We start from the raw sequence: 18,687 nt of genomic DNA on the forward strand, positions 1-18,687 counted from the left end.
ACATCACCCCTCCTGGTAAATTAGATATCGCACAGTGGCTTAGTCACACCGGAGAAGTACATGGCTCACAACTTGCTGAGACAAATTTCTCCCAGCTTTAATTAGCCATGAGATGCTGGAGTGCCCAAAGCACTCTCCCTGCCCATGTTTACACTTGGTGCATCAATCCAGTTTGGACTGAGGTCTCCAAATATTTGCAGTTAGCAAATACTGCTGTGTTTTGCCATTCCACCTCTCTGCAATTAGCTGGAAAACACAGGTTTGTATCCCCAGTCTTTTCAAAAACAAAAGGGTGGATGCTCAGGTCCCAGGACTTCAGCAGGAGAGCCAGCACTGCTCATCCAGCTTCTCTGCTGTGTACTGGCTCAGTGTCACCCCCAAAAAGAAATGAGAGGAGGAGAGGCTTCTGGCACCCTGAGGATGGAGCAGGGACCAAGCAGCAGGAGCTGCTAATATAAATGAAGGATCATTTAACATTTAAGACTTGATTCTGTCTTTGCTGTGTGGTTTTTACATTTGAGGACATGTTCCCCTTTCCACATCTCCTCCCCTCATATAGCTCTCACCAACGTGATGACAGCCAGGGAACTGAGGTGTTTTCAAACAAGCCTCCATCATTCTGATGGTGGCATGGAGGTGCCCAGTCCAGCCAGCTCACACTTGCAAGCACTAGACTTGGCACTTCTTATCTGACAGCAAATGTACTCAAAACCTTAAAAACAATCTGCATTTTAACATTGGTCATGTTAAACAGCTTTCAGGATGCAGTCATGCGTTTGCTGGTTACACAGAGCACTACTGGCAGTTGTTAAATAATTATGTTTAATTTGCAGTAACAAAGCACACGAAATCCATGTTGTATGAACTCCACTAAAGGTAAGTGCCGCTTTTATATAAAAATGCACAGGGCTAATTTAAAGATTTGAGGTCTGCCGACCCTCCAGGTTGTTGTAAACCATTTATATGTGTAAAAATGGATGCGAGAGGCAGCCCAGGTGGGTCTACCTGTTCATGCTGGCAGCAGAGAGCTGCAGTTGCTCTGCAGGGATGGATGGGTTTGAACACGCCTGGCACTAAGGCACGCACTTAAAAACTTCCAGCTCATAAAGACTCATCCTCTGTTCCAGAGGCACTGTCTGAGCCTGACTACAGTGAGCCACGCCAGATAAGGGCTGCAACACTTGCCTTTGTGTTGGCTGGATTGTGGCACTGAGTGCCAGCAGTGGCTGTGGCACTGACCACAGAGCCCTCAGCCGTGGCAGCGCTGCCTTGGCCCTGGCATGGTGAGGGGACGGCTTGGCTCTGGAGCAGGGGAGGGGAAGAACCTGCTTAGCTCCCATAAATGATGCTGTTCTCCTCAAGCTAAAATGGAACTTGAACTGATACTTTATTCCTCCCATCCAGACTCAGAAAAGAGGAGCCTCAGTCGCTGGGATGTTTTCCTTTGCCAAGCCCCTGCACGGCTCAGTTTTAGCAAAAAGTAAGCCCAGCCCCTGAGACATCTGTGGGAGACGTGATGTTTGGTAATGGTTCAGCATGTATACTTAAGCCAACACAAGCAAGTGACAGGGGGAGCAACCCCATTGCACAGCCTTGTGGGTTTCTGGCTGTGTTACAGTAGTGTGAAGGAACAAAGGGGCAGGAACAAGAGGTGGAGACAAGGTGACCCTGCTGTCAGGACAGCAAAGGCCTGACCTTGCTAACGTGGTCCATCATGGTGATTTGCTCTTTTGGACCCTCCATCCAGCATTAGGTCCAGCACCTTGGTGGGAGGTGCTGCCTGGCTTGCCTTGCCCCAGCCAGGTGCTGCTGCAATGGTCAAGCTTTGCCATTCACGTTGTGCTGCACCTTGGAAAGGTGTTTGCTGTGTGTGGCGTTGGCTGTGATACCCGGGAATTGAGAAGGTTTTCTCTTCTGCAGTTACCAGAGTGGCTGAAAGGCACAAGCTCTGTAGTACCTGGCATTTTGTCTTCCATCTGCCTCTGGGCTTGAAGAAGCCAAAAAGGGAATAGAGGATTGCATTTACCCCTTCTCCCAGCATGGGTTAGCAGAAGCAAAACTATAAATCAGGAGGCATTTCAGCACTTACCTCCTGTTTTTACAGAAATCACTATACATTACAAGTGCCTTTGCATATTTTATAGCACTTTAAAAAGCCAATGTAGCTAATCTGGAAGTTGGCTTGTTCAGAGAAGCACAAAACATGTGCAGCCATAAAAATCCCTCATTTGATGTCAAGCTATTGCATTTTCAAGCATCTGAAAGGCAATCACTATTACGCATCCAAGGAGTTTGCCTTGACTCACCCCAGCTCCTCGTGGTTGGTGAGAACAAAAAGATCAGCACAGCATCTTGAAAAGTTGTGTTGTTGCCATACAGAGCAGATGTTTTGGTAGCAAAGGCAGCCTCCATCCAAGGGCTCACCTTTAGAAGAGGTGCAAGGTGATGCCAAAAGGTTGGAGGAGTAATGGTCCTGGAGCAACTGGCCTCCCTCTAACAGGGAAATCTGGCTCGTGGGGGGGTTGGGTGGCAAAGTGCTCTTCTGTCTCTGAGAGCTGGTGGAGAGCAGGATATTCACAGGTTTTCTCTCCTCTGGCTCTTACTACTACAAAATCTGTGGGAATCTGTTATTTTTGAGAAAGCTGCTTTTCTGCCTAGATGGATCAAGAGGTTCAGCAGTTATTTGTGATGCATATATAAGATATATAAGGTGCATATTTTCATGCCCAGATACTCAGGGTGGTCACAGAAACCCTCAGCCCACAGAAAACCAGATAGAAAACTGGCCTTTCCACATATTTGACTCAAGATTCAGTCTAAGGACTGATCCCAGGTCCCCTTTCTCTTGTCACTTGGGCATTTGCTGGTTTTGGCTGCTGGAGGGAGGAAGACAAGGGTGGGGGTTAATAGTAAGGGGTGCTGGTTATCTTCAAATATCTTGCTCTGCCCTGATTCAGGTCATCCTGGCCCCTCTTCTGCTGCAAAGAACAGCTTGGCCAAGCCTGAGCATGTCATGCACTTCAGAAGTGGTCCCATCTGTGGAAGGAAAGCCATCCTCAAATGGGGAAGGGGGTCGGGTGTGCTGGTGTGCGGGTCCAGCCAAGGGGACAGCCGAGTGCTGGCCCACGTGGCAGTGGCAGCCTGTTCAGCTGGAGCAGAGGACAGCAGTGAGCTGGCAGTAGCAGTTGGTGTATTTCCTGCCTGTAACCTACTTAAGGGGAAGGCTGAAATCTGTTGCAGGAGCAAGCAGCCAGGAGCATTGGATGCTGCTGGAAGAAGGAGTATGATTCAGCCACCTGAAGGCATCTCCCTGTAGGAGAATTACCTTCCCTATAAAGCAGCAGGCATTGCTCTTAAGTGTTATCAAGCTTAAATCGGTTCCCTAGGTGACATCCTGGTAAGTGGATTTCCCAATTAAGCACATCCCGATTAAGTGGGATGTACTGTAATTACAGAGCGCTCAGCACTAGGAGCAAATCAGATCCATTTGCAGCAGAAGGGCCGGATTGAAGCTCTTCCCCAGTCTGGGGTGGGCTGTACCAAGGCATTTCTGTAAGCATGAATGTGGGCAGCAGGAGATGGGATTTTGCAGCCACCCCCGCCATGCCAGTCAGCATGTTCCCTGCAGAAGGAAGATGCTGGAGGAAGCCCCACTGATAACAAGAGCATCCTCCTTTTGAGGTTGCACTCATGCCTCCTGCTAGTCCACAATCTGATGGATGAAGGATTTGCTCCCTCCAGAGAAAATACCCATTAGCAGGGAAGGCTGTGTGGATGCTGTGCAGGGAAACAGTGCCTTTTCCTATGGAGGCAGAGGCTGTCAGATGGTGCTGCCCCCCACCAGGCAGAGAGTACAGCCCTTCAGAGCCAAATTCCCTTTGCACAACCCAAGAGAGGTAGTTCTTCTCTCACAGTTCCCTGCCCATCCCTCTGGCTTCCTCTTCAAAGGTGTCCCACTCTCAGCACGAAGCCTCATGGTCCTGGAGTCAGACTGGGGCTACACAAGCCCATTCTCTAAAGCTTTGTGGCTCCAAGCTGCCATTGGGACATCATGGGGGAAGAAGATGCTCCTTCATTTGTTGTCTGTTAGTGAAAGGTCAGAGCATTTTTGGCTGGATGGGGATATGAAATCTGATTGGAGACCTCCTGGGAATCAAGTAGTCAAGGCAACACTGAAACACTGGATGTGGTGCAACAGGAGGTAAAATCTGTGCCAGGAGGGGTGTGTGGCACAGGGGCACAGCCACTTTGGAACCAGAGCAGGACTCTAGGCCTCAACTTGGACCCTCAAAACCAGGCCAGCCTTCAGTTCGGAGCCTGTTTTACCACTCATCAGGTTTACCCAGCTGCTTCAGGATCCTTAATTCCCACCCAGGCAGGAGGTAATGTAACTGTAGTACAGCCCACTTTCCCTCCAGACTCCTGGTTCCCTGGTGCACATCTGAGGTGGCCATGGTGCTTCCAGGGGTCTTGTGCCTACAGCCAAGGTGGTCAAAAAGCTTTTACACCTCCCACACCACTGTGGTTGCAGAGTGCAGGGCAGGAGCCTTTCTACTTCCCCAGAGGTGAGACCTTACATTTTAGGGTGACATGTCACATGATTTTTTAGCTGCAGAGAGAACACAGTAGGACAGCAGGGGAAGCTGATGAGCTGCTCCTACCTTTGAGAAGGTTATCCATGTGTACGTGAATTGGCTCTGTCCCATGTGGATGGATTTGCACTCCTGCTCGCCATTCTGAGCCCACATCACTGCAGCACCTCAAACCCCTTGGTGATGCCTCCTCCCTCTCCCACTCCAGCAGCTTCCCTCCTCCCACCAGCCAGGCTGCAGTATCCCCACGATGTGGTATCCCCTCGATGCTCATACCCGATCCAGCCGGAGATGCACAGCACTCGTGTCTGTGCAGTGTCTGTGTTGCTGTTCCACCCCCAGGCCCTTGCACTGCTGCTTCTTACACACTGCTGGTTTTGCAGTGCCACCCACTGGCAGAGGCTCCACAGAAATCCTCCTCTGCAGCTTTTCACTGCCACAGGTGACGCTCCAAAGATAATATATAAGAAGGATGGCTCTGGTGGGTGCAATTCATAGAGCGTGTCCCACAGGTGCTGGTCTCAGACATCTGGAGACTTTCTGGCATCCTTTTTTTCATATCTCAGTGTATGCTAAGCCCAAGCTGCAAGGTCACTGGGTTGGCAGAGTCCCACGTCTCAGTTCAGGCTGTGATTATGTTTAAGGCAGCTCACACTGTGTCATCCCAACAGGCTGCCCAGCCCTGTGTCCTGCCTGCAGCGTGGAGGGGCAGGAGGCAGCAACAAGATGGTTTCCCAGTCCTGCTTGCTGGGTCTGCCAAATTGGTTTATGTAGGTTCTGCATTCATATTTTCCTGTGCTGGATAAAATACAAACCCCTGGCTGATACCAAAACCCACGCTGTATGTAGGGAGCATGCATTCCAATTGGGAGTGTGCTCCTGGGGACGCAGGCTCAGGGACTTGTGTGGGAGAGGATGCTTTGGGGCCACTTCGTTTAACAACCTGCTCTCTCTGAATTTTCCTTGCCCATTTCTGACCCTGTTTACAGTCTCATCCACATGCCCAGTCAAGAAACGGGAGGAGAGAGAGTGAAGAGACAGAGCAATGCAGTTCTCAGGGCTTGTGTGTAGTGACCAGCATGCAGGAGACTGGTACCGTGCCAGGCTGGTACCCCAGGGAGCAGACAGAATCAGCCCACTGCCCAGATGTGATTGCCATGTCCGTGCAGCAGCAGTGCAGATGGACTGTCAGGAACTTTCTCCCCAGCCTGCTAATAGGCAGTGAGTGCTTGTTTAAAATAAAGCCTGACAAATGGCATCCTGGGGGCGTCAAGTCCTGGAGCAGTGTCTTCCAAAGAAAAGTATGAAAAGGGCCTGGAGGGGAGCCTGGCACAGCCTCCCAAATGACAGTAATTAAAGGTTTTTGCACTGAGGCACTGGGAGCTGCTCCTCTTGCAAATTGGCCTTGATTGAAGAGGAAGAGAATGATTAGGCTGAAGGGGAATGGTGGGAGTGGCAGGCGACAACACAGAGGTAAGTGTCAATTTGTCTTCTGATTTTTTTTCCCCCCTCTTCCTCTCTCCCAAACGGTGTCTGTGTGGGTGGAGGGAGCAGTGCTCCAGCTCTGCACAGCCTCGGCTGGCTCTGCCTGAGCACTCGGGGGATGTTAAGCTGAAAAGGAGCAGCTCTGCTCTGGTCCTGCCTACACAGCCCTAGAGCATCACCCAGCTCTTCCTGCAGCTGGTCCAGTTCTGGAAAGCTCTCCAGGCTGGATGGCACCAGGGTCACCCATTCTTTTGCAGAGCTGGCAAAGGAGTTAACCCCTGGCCTGGGTTATACCCCTAGCTCCCTGTAAGGGCTATACTCCCTACAAACCCCAGGAGTTACAGTTCTTTCCTCTATTTTAATTATTAAGGGGATATTGATAGCTTGTTCAATCCAGCTTTTACCATGTTATGTATTTTATACCTCTGTTTTTGATTAAGTTATCTGAATATATTTGGGTTCTTTGTTAGTGGTTCCTGAAGGATTATAGAATTATGTCCCTTCCCTTCCTAAAGCTCTGTTCCTTCTTGGACTCACAAGCACCAAAGCTGTGCCAGCTCTGGTTGGGGTCCTGCAAGGAGCAATTTGTGTTGAAGTACTTGGGGAGGACACCATGGCATGAGCACAGATGCTGCCTGAAACCCAACCAGCTGCTTCACTGTGTAGGGCCAAGGAGCTGGTCCAGAATTCAACCAAGAGCTGTTGGCCCCCTAGTCCAGGCCATTGACAGTCAGGTAAAGCAATTTAGCTCATATTATGGCAGGACAGGTCATCTTTTTTTGTCCTGCTGTGAAGGGAGGCTAAATAAATGCTTGAATTCACTGTAAAAACTCCAGCAGTGGGTTTCTGAGCAGCTGGCCTCACTCAAGGAAGCTGCTGGCCCAGTCTGCAAATGGATCTTCTTGTTGGGATCCAGTCCTGCAACCGCCAAAGACAGTGGCCAGACCCCCATGGGAAGATGGGGCCCACTGCTCTGCATTTGGTGCTTGTTAGTATTTGGATGAGGTAAGTGGTGTGCTGAATCTAGTGCAGCAATTGTGTTTGTTATAGGGCAATAACTCTGCAGAGTTACCATGAAATTCAACACAGCCTGTGTGGAATGTAGGCTGATGGCAGAGACAGGGCAGCAAACCCTTGGCAGGAAAACATCCTGTTGTACTGGCGTGAAACTTTGAATCACAAGGGTGATATGAGTGAAGAAGGGACAGACAAAGGCACTTTACCTGCCAGCTCAGGTGAGGTGTGATGCCTGACTGTCCCTGCCTGCTCTGCCACAGCCCATTCCCAGTGGCAGGGGCTCCAGTTCCTGCAGTGGCACTCAGCTGCTCTCAGTCCTCCCTGGCCTTTCAGAGGGGAAGCTGCTTGCTGGAGGGAGCAGAGTAAGTGCAAGAGGAAAAAACAAATGATTTTCTCCCCGCTCGAGCCGGCGGCGGAGGCAGTTACTGTGTGAGCAAGGCTTGCAGCACTGGCTCATTCAGCACGGCGGTGTCTGTGTGCCCAGACCCCGGGCACAGCGGGCTCTGTGCTCTTGAGGTCAGCTCGAAAAACTGCTCAAAGCCCATGGATGGTCCCTGAGCTTTGCATCCGGCCTCAGATACTCTGCTAAACACTTGGAAAATGGCTTGTGGGGCCACACTGGGGCAGCGTGGCAGCTGTGAGCTGCTGGAGGAGCAACTGGGTGATGTTGGGGGATGATGACACCCCAGTTCCATACAGTAGATCAAACTGGCACTGAGGGGTGATCAGTGGCACCACATTCAAGCAGGGCTGGATGCTCCTCTGAGCAGTGTGTGCTGCTTGTGGTGCTTGTACCAGGTTGCCTGTAAACCTGCAGCACTTGAAGAGCAGCATCATGTCCCAGATTCATTTTCCTTCAAAAGGTAGAAAAGAAGAGAGCACAATTTCTCCTCCAAACCAGAAGTAAAGCTGGACTCCTTTTCCTCCCCAAAGCACCCAGTTTTGGTCCCTAAACTGCTCTGCATCACCAAGCATCTCTCAGCTCCCTCCCATCATCCACCACCGTGGATCCCTGTTGCAGTCAAGCTGGCCAGTGGATTCAGCTGCTTGTGCTCCAGAACAGCACAATAAAACATCCAGAAAATAATTTTTTCATTTCCACATTCTTCCCCACAGCTGCCTGCAAGCCCTGTGCTGTGCTTGGCCACAAGAGGTTCCCCGGGGCTCACAGGGTTGGGCTGCATAGGGCAGAAAGAGGGGTCTTTAACTCCCCCCAGTGCCAAAAGGCACCTTTGTGGCCCTGCTGCTCCTGTCCCCAGATTATGCACTGGTATGATTCGACAGCAGATGACAGAGGTTAGGATAAGGCCTGGGATGGCTGGGATACTGTTGCCATGGAAATCACCCGGTGTCTGGAATAGCAAGAACAAGAGCAACTCAAAAAGTAATGATCTGTCACATTGATTAAGGAGGAGTTGGAGGGATTTTGTTCGGGGAAAGCCTTGTGCTTCAACTAATATGAATCCATATGCCACATCTCCCTGTTTGCCTTCCCCTGAAGGGCTCTGTCAACAGGAAATCATCTGATTTGTGTTGACCGGGGGTTTCTCCAGGGAGTACCGATGCCGTTCCCGCCCGTCAGCTGCGCTGCACAGCTCTGCCATCCCAGGATGAAAGGCACCAAGTCAATGCAATATTCATTCACTTCCTCTTCCCTCCTTCATTCATTTCTTCATCCATTCATCTGCTCCATTCACATTTCCCCGGCACTTTAATGAGCAGTGCTTAGCCCCTGCAGCCTGCAGAGCCTTCCCCCGGTACGCTCTGTGCTGCAGATGGCTGCAGGCTCGTTTATGTGGCAGGGCAAAGCTCGGCGTGGCTGCAGTGGGGCTGCGTTGTGCCCAGCTGGCACCTGGATCTTTTAACCCCCCCTGCAATTCCCCCACCAGGTTTTTCCTATTCCATCTTTCACATCTTGGTGATTTATCTCTGCTGTGATTCCCATCTCATCCAGGTCCTGTCCTCTCTGTGGGAGCCGGTCCTGGTGCTGATGCCTGTGTCCGTGGCAGCCCCCCTGGGGGCAGGGGGTGGCTTGGCAAGAGGTGGCTTGGCAGGAGGTGGCAGGTGGCATCGCTGGGCAAGCAGGAGGGAGCCAAGTGTGAAATGGGCATCATTGGAGTGCTGGTGCCAGGCACTTGGTGCTGAGCCAGGGCCATGAGCATAAACATCCTTAGGGCTGTGTGACTGTCCACCTGCCCCCACCACACCAGTGCCTTTGTGGCACTTGAGGAGCTTGGGGGGATTTCTTTTTTTTCTCTGCCTGGTGTCCTGCTCTCAGAGACCAATTCATCGGAGGCAGGTGGGTGATAGCCCCTGTGTGAGCTCCAGGCTTGGCCCAGGGGAGCAGAGCCGTGGGCCAGCAGTTACAGGGCAAGCAGCCAGACTCCCAGTGTGAGCAGCTTGGGCAACGAGGGCTCACAGCCATGGGTAGGAGCAGGAGGCACATGCACCAGGCACAGGTAAGTCCCCGGTTTTAGGGATTTTCCTCAGATAAGCATGGTTCAACCTTCCTGTTGCCCAATTTTGGGCACTCGCAGGGCGTAGATGGGGGGAACAAGCACATCTGTACTTCAATGCCCTTTTTTAACCAGCCCAAAAGAGGTTTGCATTTTTTTTTCCCCACTGATATGCAAACATTTCTCTTGAAGAAAACAAAATGCTGGGTAGAAATCCAAGAAAGATTAAAAGGAGAAAACTGATTTTCCTGCCCGTGATCTCACTGGTGGAAAACAATCCCTTCCCCCCCCAGCCCGAAACCCTCCTTGCTGTGCTTGCGTGTGAGCTGTGCTCCGTCGCTCTCCAAACAGCCAAGTGCATCCCCGAGCCCAAGGAAGCAAACAGAAAACATCCGTTGTTTGTATAATGGAGAAAGCTTTCTCTTTTGTTCCCTGCTTTTTATCAAGTATCTGCTGCCATTATTGTTACTCACTGGGTTATTACCTCCGAGTGGCTACTTCCACCAGCACAAGCTGGTTTATTGTCTGCTCGGAGCAATTATGGATTGGGATAATTCCTGCCATGCTGTTTCATTGTGGAAGGATCCGCTGTGTTCCGTGGCCAAGGTAACTTGAGGTGATTTGTGCTGCTGAGTTACCCATCAAGTTAATTAGGAGTGGGTGGCTGGTGCCCCACTGTATGCTGGGACAGAAGGAGCAGCAGAGGCTGAACCCAGGCATCTTCTCAGTGTGAGAGGTACTCAAAGGCAAGTTTGTTCAGTGGAGCAGAGACCAGGTTGGGTATTTTTCTAGGCCTAGTTCATCTTTATTCACTGGTCAACAGTGTTGTCCAGCACATCCTCCCTCTGAGGGTGCAGAACCCCATTGCTCTGTGTGTGCAGAGGAGAGGAGTGTCCCTGCAGGACTTGCAGTCCTGGTGGAAGACACTTGCTGTCTTGTTCCTTGCTTATCTAGGAGGTCATTTGGTTCCTCATCCTGTGCTGCAAAGACAAGATGAGGAAAGTGTTCCTTGGTCTGCACGGGATTTCCCCTTAGGAACTGCCTCACCTGCCTGCTTGGAGAGGAGAAATAAAATGAAAATGCTTCTCTGAAGTATGAAATCCAGACCTGCTGGGCCTCATGCATCTGTGGAGATCAGAGCCCCAGTGCTGTTGTGCTGCCTCTTTGAACCAGGGGGAGTTTCACCCCAGGCAGGAACATACACCTGGCTTCATGGCAGAGGGCTCAGCCTGCAGGTTGCAAAAGTACCTGGTTATTTTTACTCCTTTGATACCTGATCCACTATCAAAATAACTTATTTCTTTCTCTTTTACTTCCTAGGAATCTGAAAAAACTTGCCAGGGGCAATAACATTTATCGGTGAGGCACCACCAAACCCCCCGTGTTGTCCATGCACAAAAGGGGTTGGGGTCATCCCCTGCACAGCCCCCCAGGCTTGGCATAGGGTTTCTTTTCTCCTGAAGATGTGAGGGTTTTATCCTTCAAGAGCAGCTGCGTGGGTATTGCACTCCAGATACTCAGGGCAGTAACAATGTGTTTACACATTCACTTGCTAATAAATAAATACAAAAGTGTGACACTTTTAAGCAGTTGCTAAGGCTGTAACAAACACGGTTTTTTTCCCACAGTTAGTAACCTGTGGATTAGGAAGCCATAATTTTTATTTATTTTTAATAGCACACCATGAGGACAGATTAGCATGAGACTATAATGCCATCACATGGTCTCAAAACCCTCTGTGCCAAGACCACATCCAAATTCAGCACAAGCAGCAGTGAGCCTTTCTAAGGAGGCTTGATGGTAAGAAGTGTTTTCTTTTGGTGTCTTAGAGACTGTAAGTAGCAGAGCTGAATTTCTGGAGTTGTATGTGTGCATAGAACATCAAAAATGGCATTGTTCAGTTATTCACCCCATTATTAAGCTTGGCCCTCCATATCCACCTGACACAGAGAAGTCCTGCTGGACCCACTTACCAGGGCTCCTCTTGGGTTTGATACTCAGCTCATACCCCAGGCCAGGTCAACATTTTGTCCATTTCCTAATATTTTCTTGAGCAAAGTGTGGCCTCATGCTTGCTTTGCTATTCAATCCTGGCCCATCTGGACTCTCAGATATCCCTTCTGCAAGAAATTGATGCTTCAAACTGAACTGAATGTACACAAAGACTTCACCCCTTTCCTACCACAGGTTGGACCCCTGGAAATATCCTTTGGTGATGCAGGTGCCAGGAGACAGTAGGAAGCCACCTCTCCCCTGCTCCTCTTTGTTCTGTCTCTGGTTCAGCTAAGGCTCTAAGGGTCTGGAAATCTATCCTGAAGTTTCAAAACAGTCTTCCTTGTGTTCTCCCTTGTCGGTCTGAGTTCCCAGAGCAAAGGGTGAACAGTGGTCATTTGTAGAGTGATCGGCCTTCAGCATCACAGTGACAATATCTGGGGCCCTGGAGGACAGCCCTGCCTGCCTTGTGGGAAGGCAGAGAGCAGGCAGGACCAGGTAACAGCTCTGATGTCACTCCTGCTGCCTCCTTTTTCCACCAGCCACGTGGGACAAGCTCCCCTTTTCTGCTCAAAAAAGCGCCTGGATCAAGGTTTCGCAGCTACTCTTACCTTTCCAGGGTGCACTAAGGTATGACTGGTTTTCTCCAAAGGTAGCTCAATGCCTGAGTGGATCATTAGGTTCCAGGATCACTGGGGAGACACATGGAAGCCAACATCCACCTGCCAGCTGTAGATGGGCTCCATCCACTTCGAGGCAGCATCCAGACAGGCACCCAGCAGTGGCATCTTGTCAAGGGACTTGAGATCTCCATCAGATGGTAAGATAGTGGAAGTCTCCAGAGACTTTTCTTACATGAGGTTGATGTCTTACATCTCTTTGCCCTCATATTTTTGGCCCCTGGCCTGCCTGCTCAGCTTCTTTCCCTTGCTCCCAGGTCCTGAAGCAGCCCCAGGCTTCAGCACACTGCCTGCAGGTACCCCCTGAGTGCCCATCTGCATGCATGGAAATAGTCCTACCAGGATCTGATGGCATCTGTAAATATTTGCATTTTGTGAGGAAATACCCTGTTTAAACATAGGCTGATATTAATTCCATCTTCCTTGCGTTCCCCCACGTCCTTGAGCTCCGTTCACCAGCCCTGGCCCCTGAGACGGCTCTGCTGAAAGCAAATATGTCAGTCTGTGCTGCACAGGGAATATTTTAAGGCTCTGAAAACAAAGTTTATTATAGCAAAGCTGCCAAAAGTGTAACCACTGCCATGCTAAAATATCCTCTGCCTCCTACATTTGTAACGTGGGAGTCTTTTATATCCTCTTTTACTGCTGCTGAACCATACATTTGTATTGGCAACAGATGTATATAGGCTGGGACCTATTTCAGTGTCATGCAAAAGAGCTCTTAGGTTAGGAGATATATTACAGCTTACTGGAAAGCTTGAAATTAACTGTGTGATGATGCCACATGAAGATAAATAACTAGCAATTTTATTGAGTTACGATTTTATCCATATGGGCTGAAGGTTTGAGCTGTGTTAACATCTCTAAAGGTCCCCATTTGCCAGATTAACTATTGAGTTTTTGGGCAACTAGTTTGAAATAGGAAAAAGAGACCTAATTTAACTGTTTCCAGACAGAAAAGCACTGCCTCCTTCTACACTGTATAGGAGTAACCCAAACAGAAGGCAGCCAAACACAGCCCTTGCTGCAGCCCTCGCTGGGGCTCTCAGGCACAGTGGCAGGAAAGACTCAGTCGGTCCCCACAAAGCTCTGCTGTGGTAGTCATTAATACCAAACCCATAAATGTCAGTAATTCAGTGGTCAAATTCCTCTGTGGTGCTGACAGACCTCTTATAGTCCGTGGATTTAAGCAGCAGAGCCAAAGGTTTCCTCAGACGGCCCATGATTTCCTCAGATATCTGGCAGTGGCAGACAAAGGGTTAATGCTAGAAAAATATGTATAGGTTTAGGGGAATGATTTTTTTTTTTTTTAATATATGTTTTTTGCTTCACATCTTAGCTCTTGGCACCGCATCCCCTGCCTCTAATCACACCTTTTAACTGCAGTTTAAATCAAAACCCACAAGGCTGGACCAGTTGGATCCAGTCCCTATTAAGCCATTTGAGCTGTGACTGAGCAGACTTGCTGTCACCAAGCCAGTCCCCTGCCTGTGCCTCCACGTAATGAGGCTCCCGTGGCAGCCGCTGCTCCCCGCTCAGCGCAGGGGAATCCATGAAATACCGGATCGGGATACATCCCCCACACACTGGGCCCTCTTCTCGCCCTCTCCCCAAGCAGCCAGATGGCAAAGCATGGCCAGTGGCTGCAACAGCACAGGAGGAGGCTCATGCCAGGCTGTGGAGCACACCTGAAAAGCTTTGGCCATTTAAGAGGTCCAGAAGAAAAAAAAAAAAATATATATATGTATTTCCAAGTAAAGTGAATTCCCCTTTTTCTTCCTCACTGTAATTTGCTTGATCATTAACCCCTTGAAGGTGCTGGCTGCTGGTTTTGCTGCTAAGGGCACTACACAGCCATGATCAGGTATGTGGCTGTTGTTAACAAAAGATGAGATCCCATCCTCTCCACGAGGCATCGCTTGTCCAACAGACCATGGATTGGAGCCACAGCTGATAAAATTGCCTGGGACCTGTTCTGCTCTCTGCTGATGTTAGTGAGGGAGCTGGTCTCCTGATTTTATAGCCTTAAAAAGAAAGTCACTGTTTATTCCTTAAACTAATGCACCCACTGATGCACACAGGGGCAATATGGAGGAAATGGTCTAAGACACAATCCTGGTTGCCTCTGTCCTGCCCATCACTGCTCCCTGGAACCCTGTGTACACAGGGCAGGACAATGGAGGGAAATGGTGCCTTGGCATCCAGAACTGCATCACTGGGTTCTGATTTAACTCCTTTTTGCAGCCATTTTGAGCACTGAATAAAGCAGGAAAAATAGCATGAGCCATATAAATCCAAGCCAGCCTCTCTGAAGTCAGATGTGTTTAAAAGTGGAATTGCAGCTGTGATAGGGAAGGAGTGTACTCACTAGCACTTCCTGCTTTTTAAATCAGTCTTTTAAAAAGCACTGGTTTGGGTGGGAAGTTTGTTTGGGTAAAATTACTGAGGAGGGAATTGAAATTATTAATGGGATTTTTTTTTTCTTTCCCTTCATGTGTCACTGAACTGCACAAGATGGCCACAGACTCCGAACTGTGAATCCCTATTCCCGGACTCTGAGCTCCTGAGGTTGATTTTACCACTTCACTATAAGTGAAAATCATGTGGATGGTGGCAGAAGCAAGTTATATGACGAGTGGAGAGGAATACATCTCCAGAGCCAGGTTTGTGCTTCAGACAAGGCTGCAGCAGGCGATGGCGCCCGGCTCTCCCGGCAGAGACGGCTACAATGAACAACCCAAGAGGCTCTGGTAAAAATTACTTGAGTTAATTAAATGAGCATCTGTGGCATGGCTATTTTCTCTGCATGCCCTGGCTCTTAAGTCCTCATCTCTGAGGGGAGAAAGTGTCATTGAACCAATTTATTGGTAGTGTTGGTTCTCCAAAGCAGAGGTGGTCACCCTTGGTGTCCCATTGTCTCTGAGATACCCACTGTAGGTACCTGAGCCTCAGCTGGGACTGAGCACTGTTAGACCTTGTGACAACATTTTCTAGATGCAGAGAACTGGGAGGAGGAAATATTCTGGGGAGTTTCTATGCTGATGCTCCCAGAGGGATGGCATTGCCTTCCCTCCAACTGCTGCGAGCCCACCATGGGACATGGTGCTGGGTGGCATCTGCGTGGGGAGGGCAGGCTGGGTGGATGGTGTGCTTCAAGACTCCTCAAAAATTATGCAAAACCAGATCTTCCCTTTCCTCTTGTTATGTGCAGCAGGTCAGGTCCTGCTCTGGAAGTCATTGAGTTGTGGATCAGCCACGTAGCTGATGGAAATGCTGCTGCTGGCCCGTGGAAGGGCATTTGGGGTGGGTTTTACTTTTCAGCCAACCCATAAAGGAAAGAATAAGCTTTTATTTTCTTAGCCATCACTTTCTGCAGCCTGTGTCAAGCCAACAATGGCCGGGTATTCCTCCGAGGCTGTAAAATAAGCTCATTCATCCTTTCTCTCTATCTGTTGTAGGGCGAACAAAAAGAAAGAGAAATCCAGTGAGCTCCTGTTTGCTTTCCAAATGGAGCCTGTGGTGTGGCACCAGCAGCCAAGCACTGCTCTGGGTCAAACACGAAGGCGACGTGCTGTTTGTGTTCCCTCAGCCACATGGATGCAGACTGAGGGAGAAGGCAGGAATTGTCAGTGGCAGCCTCTTGTGGGCTCCTCCTCACCACGGGGAGCCTCCCTCCGGCTGCCTTTGCCGCAGCTCTGTAATTTCCAGCAGGATCATGTTCACCACGGGCCTTGCAGGGAACAAGGCTCGGGTTTCAGTCCATGGCCACCTTCTCATTGAGTCAGGGCTGAATAAGTGCCCCATGCTGAGCATAAAGGGCCCTGGTGCTGCTGGAGATGCTGTTTTGGTGGTGGTGGTGGAAGCTCAGCCTGCATCAGCGTGGGGATGGATGGGGGATGCTGTCACTTGGCACATAATGGTGGCCTGTTGTTGTGTGGCACTGAGATGCAGCAGGAGAGATGACAAAGTGACATCTGTGTCTCTGGAAAGAGAAGCAGCAAAAGGGTCACCTGGCTTCCTGAGAAGGGGCTTGGTGCAGGAGTTTGGATGGTATCCCAAAACTTCCTGCTGGTGACAGGAGATTAGAGGTGGCAAAATCTCCAGCATGGCTGGAGCACAGCAGCACTGCAAACAGCTTTACCTGCCAGGAGCAAAATGGTAGAGAAAGTATAGCCAAGCATTTGGAAAAATCTTGCAGGATTTTCTGGGAAAAGTGTGGCTGAGTGTGTGGCCATCCTGGAGAGCCGCAGGAAGAGCAGTTGTGTCTCCACAGCTGCAGGGAGAGGTGGGCACGCAGTGACACGAGACCGGATCCAGTTACGGTCCAAATGTCAGAGCTCATTAGCAATCACTGAAATCCTGGTGGCCAGTTGTAGCTGAAAAGCAGATCTCACTGAAAACTGGGTGAACTCCTGGGCAGTTGGACTGAGGTGTTAAAACAAGGGTGTCTTGTCACTTATAGGATGTCTCTGCTTGGCCACAAGCTCTGCCTGTGTCGCTTCCCACCACGGACCGTGCTAATGGGTTTGAACTTTAAAGGGGGAAGGGAGGTTGTGGGTGCTTAAAATAGAGCTAAAAGCCTGGAGAAGTAGTCCTGAGAGGGATTGGGTTGGAGGATCAGTATTATTCCTCACTTGGTAGTTTCTCCTCTTTCCATGGATATTACAAGAAACTCCTGCTCCTACTGGCACTGCAGCTGTCTTGAAGATCTTGAGATGCCAGACCTCAACCCTACCCACATCTTTCCAAGTTTGAGGAGATGCTTTATCTTGACTCATCTGGGTTCAAGCCATGGGCACATCCCAGCTACTTTGCCAACAGGTAGGTCTGGTCAGAGTTGTTTGGCCTGGGGGGACAGTTCAAAAGCAGGAATCCCACCTGGGGAGGGAGGAGGAAGACTCATGGGACTGGTTGAGGAGGGAAAGGAGTGGAACAGGCATCCCTCCCATTCTTCCAGCAGGTTTATGGCCTATTCTTTGGTGTGTTTTACTGGTTCAAAAGCAGAGCAGCCTTCTGTCCTGCTGAATTCCTCCCAAACTCTCCCATCGCGGCACGACCAATATGAATGCCAGCAGCTGGAAGACTGAAATAGCAGCTACCATTGCTTAGGCTCCACTGATTTGTCCTGTGGTTTTTCCGTGTCCTTTAATCTCCGGTAAATAATCCCTCACTTCCTTGTGGTCTTTCTAATTCCACGCTCTGCGCCGGTGCTTCCTGTAAACAGCAGAGCTGGTGGCCCTTGCGCGGCCACCGCCGCGTAATTGAGGCTCTCCCCTGCTGTGCAAAGGGCATGTGACAGGGCTGTTTGTCAGGCTGGATGTGGCTGTGTGTGGCTAAATAATAGAAACGCCAGATTCTCCTTTCTGTTGAGCCTGGAGAAGTCAGGGCTGGCTCTGATGAGGCTGTTGGATTAATACAGGTGTAAAACCAGCACGTGTGAGAACATCAGGTCCCGGCGCCCAAGGAATTGCACCATCTGGCCTCCAGCAATCATGATTAGACCAGTGCTCAAAAGCAAAATTGGGCTGAATTAGAGGCAATGAGGTCCCTCCAGCATGTGTGCAATGGTGCTTGGTGTTTGGGGCAGGAGCCATGTCCTGTGCAGAAGCTGTGACAGACCTTGCTCAGCCCTTCATTGCCACATCCCTCATCTAAAATTTTGAGTGGAGTTCTAAAATAAAACTATGAATGGCCTGTGCTGAATGAAGGCCCTTCCTCATTTGGGTTGCCCCACAGGCTCGATCCTTTGCACTTTTGTAGGTGAGAGGCCTCCAAGGGGGGTTTGGAAGGTGTTTTTCTGATCAAAATATCTTCAGCTGTTTCGTGGTGGCAGGAACTGCAAGATTTGTGTATGAGATACCCATCTTCAAGCCTAAGAGCATTTATTTTCCCCAGGTGAGTCTGTGTTAAACCAATGGTGGATCACGGAGGGTTGTGACGAGCTGGGCTGCACTTTTTGGGTGGCACAGCTTTTCCTCCTGTCTGAAATTTCTTCTCTCTGGGTTTCTGTTTACTGGTGGATCCCTCCACAGATACCTGAGCAAACAACAAACCATTTTTGTAGGAATATCTTTGCTCCCAGTGTACCTCAGACTCTCACCTGTGCTTGTCCTGGCCATCCTTGTGTATGGGGTGTCTGTGCATGCCTGGCTGGAAGATGACAGTGTGAGTTTGCTTGTGGAGGTGGTTGTGGACTCCGGTGGGTGCAATCCTTCCAGCCCTGCCAATATTTGCAGCTTGAAACATTAACATTTAGGTATTTACAGGGCCAAGGGAGGGGTCCTATAACCAGACCCTTTGCACATGCTCTTTTCCAGAATAGCTGCTTCCAGAAATCTCCAGGTTTTGATCCTTTGGCCATTTCATGTAAGCCCCAATTTATTCATTTTCTTTTCATATGCTCCCCACAGCCAAGCAGAGACAGCTAAAGGAATCCTGCTCACTCTTCCAGCATTAACATCCCAG

Source organism: Chiroxiphia lanceolata, chromosome 11 (assembly GCF_009829145.1).
Source record: "Chiroxiphia lanceolata isolate bChiLan1 chromosome 11, bChiLan1.pri, whole genome shotgun sequence".
NCBI lineage: Eukaryota > Metazoa > Chordata > Aves > Passeriformes > Pipridae > Chiroxiphia > Chiroxiphia lanceolata.